Here is a 3,732-nt window from a genome sequence, read left to right as displayed (position 1 = left end):
GCTCTGTAGACCAGGCTGGTCTCGAACTCACAGAGATCCACCTGCCTCTGCCTCCCAAGTGCTGGGATTAAAGGTGTGCGCCACCATCGCCCGGCCCAGTGTTCTATAAGTAGGGGCTTATATAAGTTTTATATAAGTTTCTGGTGCTTCATTAGGACACCACCGTGACTAAAAGCCAGGGCTAGCAAGAGACAGACTGATCTGTGTGAGCTCTGAGAAGCAAAGGGCCCTCTGTGCCCTACTTGGTGAGGTGGAACCAGGTGACATCCAACTATACACTAGAGCCTCATCAAGTCAAATGGTCATGAGAGTGGAACATCTGGGCATGGCTGGTGACAATGCAGCTGCTAAAGAAACATGGGTGTTTTCAAAAACTGAAACAATTACTGCAATGAGGCAGGAATTTCATGTCTGGGTATCTACACAAAAGCCTGAAAATAGGGTCTCAAAAACCCTGTTGACAGCAGCATTACTCACAACAGTGCTGGGCAGTCACAGACAGCATAGGCAATCCAAAAGCCTGCTGCCAAGGCGAGTAAACAGAAATGTGCAGATACGAGACAGCCAACCATTCAGCCTTCAAACAGCGTGTAGTGGCATATTCCTATATTCCCAGAATTTGGGAGATGGAGGCAGGACTATCAACAATTCAAGACCACCCTCAGCTATATAGTGATCCTCGAGGCCAGCCTGGGTTGTAGAAAACCCTGTCTCAAACACAAGCACACACACACACACACACACACACACACACACACACACACACACACAAATATGACAATATGAGTGAATCTTGAAGATATCATGCTAAGTGGAACAAGCTCGACACAAAGGAGCAACCCTGCAAGCACCCACTCAGATGGGGCAACTGGAATAGTTAGACACAAAATACGACTGTGGCTTCTAGGTGTTGGGAGATGATGTGGGATTTTGGGATAGCATCCCAAAGGCTGAAGGAGTTCCCACAGCAGAGACATGGAGAATAAGAACTATTATTTTGAATAGGTCTAGTTTCAACTGGGAAGACCAAAACGTTCTAGAAACTGAAAGTGATAATGTCTGTACACTAATGTAAAAACCTATACCTAGCCAGGCGGTGGTAGCGCACGCCTTTAATCCCAGGACTCAGGAGGCAGAGGCAGGTGGATTTCTGTGAGTTCGAGGCCAGCCTGGTCTACAAGAGCTAGTTCCAGGACAGGAACCAAAAGCTACGGAGAAACCCTGTCTTGAAAATAAAAACAAAACAAACAAACAAACAAAAAAAAAACTATACCTAAACATGGTGGCAATGGCAATTCATATCATTAATATTTTACCAAAAGTGAATGGGCATTAAAACAAACAAATTAAGTGCTCGCTTCGGCAGCACATATACTAAAATTGGAACGATATAGAGAAGGTTAGCATGGCCCCTGCTCAAGGATGACACACAAATTCGTGAGGCGTTCCATATTTTTAGTAGGACTGAGCCAGCAACCTGGGCCAGATCAGGCCTGAAGCAGTGAACTCCACAGGAGCAGGTACAGGGGAACAACTGCTGAGCAAGTGGGCCAGAGCCAGAGACCACTGTGGGTCCTGATGTGAATCTGGGACCTTCAAGGGAGTAGACCTGAGCCAGGACCCCTGTGGGTCTGGGCGTAGTCTAGGACCTCTGAGGAATTAGGCCTGAGCCAGGATCTCTGCAGGTCTGGGCGTGAGGATATGATAGTTTACATAAACGACCCCAAAAATTCTACAGCTCATAAACACAGTAATGTAGAAGGATACAAGATTAACTCAAAAAAATCAGTAGCCCTCCTGTACACATATGATAAATGGGCTGAGAAAGAAATCAGAGAAACACCACCCTTCACAATAGCCACAAATAGCATAAAATATCTGGGAGTAACTCTAACCAAACAAGTGGAAGACTTGTATGACAAGTACTTTAAATTTTTGAAGAAATTAAAGAAGACACCAGAAAGTGAAACGATCTTCCATGCTCTTGGGTAGGTAGAATTAACATAGTAAAAATGGCAATCTTACCAAAAGCAATCTACATATTCAATGCAATGCCCATCAAAATCCCAGCAAAATTCTTCACAGACCTCGAAAGATTGGTGCTCAACTTCATATGGAAAAGCAAAAGAATCCAGGATAGCCAAAACAATCCTGTACAATAAAAGACCTTCTGGAGGCATCACAATCCCTGACTTCAAACTCTACTACAGAGCTACAGTACTGAAAACACCCTGGTGTTGGCATAAGAACAGAAAGGAGGACCAATGGAACTGAATTGAAGACCCGGATATTAATCCATACACCTTCGAACACCTGATTTTTGACAAAGAAGCAAAAAAATATTAAATGAAAAAAGAAAGCATATTTAACAAACAACATGTAGAAGAATGAAAATAGACCCATGCACAAAATTCAAGTCCAAATGGATCAAAGACCTCAACATCAAGTCACACTGAACCTCATAGAAGAGAAAGTGGGAAATACACTTGAGTGCATTGGCACTAGGAACCACCTCCTAAATATAACCCCAGCAGCACAGACACTGAGAGAAACAATTAATAAATGGGACCTCCAAAAACTGAAAAGCATCTGTAATGCAAAGGACACAATCAACAAGACAAAATGAGAAAGGGAAAAGATCTTCACCAAACCCACATCAGAAAGAGGTCTGATCTCCAAAATATACAAAGAACTCAAGAAAGTGGTCATCAAAAGAACAAATAATCCAATAAAAAAAAAATGGAGTACAGACCTAAACAGAGAACTCTCAACAGAGGAATCTCAAATGGCTGAAAGACACTTAAGAAAATGCTCAACATCATTAGTCATCAGAGAAATGCAAATCAAAACAACTCTGAGATTCCATCTTACACCTGTAAGAATGGCCAAAATCAAAAACACTGATGATAACTTATGCTGGAGAGGTTGTGGAGAAAAGGGAACACTTCTGCAATGCTGGTGGGATTGTAAGCTGGTACAGCCCCTTTGGATGTCAGTGTGGTGATTTCTCAGAAAATTAGGAAACAACCTTCCTCAAGACCCAGCAATACCACTTTTGGGTATGTATCCAAAAGATGTTCAATCATGCCACAAGGATATTTGTTCAACTAAATCATAGCAGCATTGTTTGTCATAGCCAGAACCTAGAAACAACCTAAATGCCCCTCGACTGAAGAATGAATAAGGAAAATGTGGTACATTAACACAATGGAGTACTACACAGCAGAAAAAATAACATCTTGAATTTTGCAGGCAAATGGGTGGAGCTAGAAAACATCATTTTGAGTGAGGTAACCCAGACTCAGAAAGACAATTATCACATGTACTCACTCATAAATGGTTTTTAAACATAAAGAAAACCAGCCTAAAAATAACAATCCCAGAGAACCTAGACAACAATGAGGACCCTAAGAGAGACTTACAGATCTGATCTACATGGGAAGTAGCAACAGACAAAATCTCCTGAGAACGTGGGGACCTTAGGAGAGGATTGAAGAGAAGGGGAGAGGCAGGGAGGGGAACAGAGAAAATTGTAGAGCTCAATAAAAATCAATAAAATTAAAAAAAAATTTTAAATCCATGAAGCAAAAGCTAAGAAAAATTATCAAAAATGCCGGGCAGTGGTGGCGCACGCCTTTAATCCCAGCACTTGGGGGGCAGAGGCAGGCGGATCTCTGTGAGTTCGAGACCAGCCTGGTCTACAGAGCTAGTTCCAGGACAGGCTCCAAAACC

The 3,732-nt window shown here is 42.5% G+C and overlaps 1 protein-coding gene and 1 non-coding gene across 3 annotated transcripts in view; one reads left to right on the top strand and one right to left on the bottom strand.

The window, feature by feature from the left end:
- Sufu (SUFU negative regulator of hedgehog signaling) overlaps nt 1-3,732 on the bottom strand; it is a 99,925-nt gene that overhangs the window by 69,921 nt on the left and 26,272 nt on the right. The window lies entirely within an intron of this gene.
- On the top strand, nt 1,351-1,457 carry LOC113456594. Its single transcript, XR_003377353.1, has one exon. It is a non-coding gene; the product is annotated as a U6 spliceosomal RNA (small nuclear RNA).

This window comes from Microtus ochrogaster, chromosome 8 (genome assembly GCF_000317375.1).
Source record: "Microtus ochrogaster isolate Prairie Vole_2 chromosome 8, MicOch1.0, whole genome shotgun sequence".
Classification (NCBI taxonomy): domain Eukaryota; kingdom Metazoa; phylum Chordata; class Mammalia; order Rodentia; family Cricetidae; genus Microtus; species Microtus ochrogaster.
This window is presented reverse-complemented; position numbering and strand designations above follow the sequence as displayed.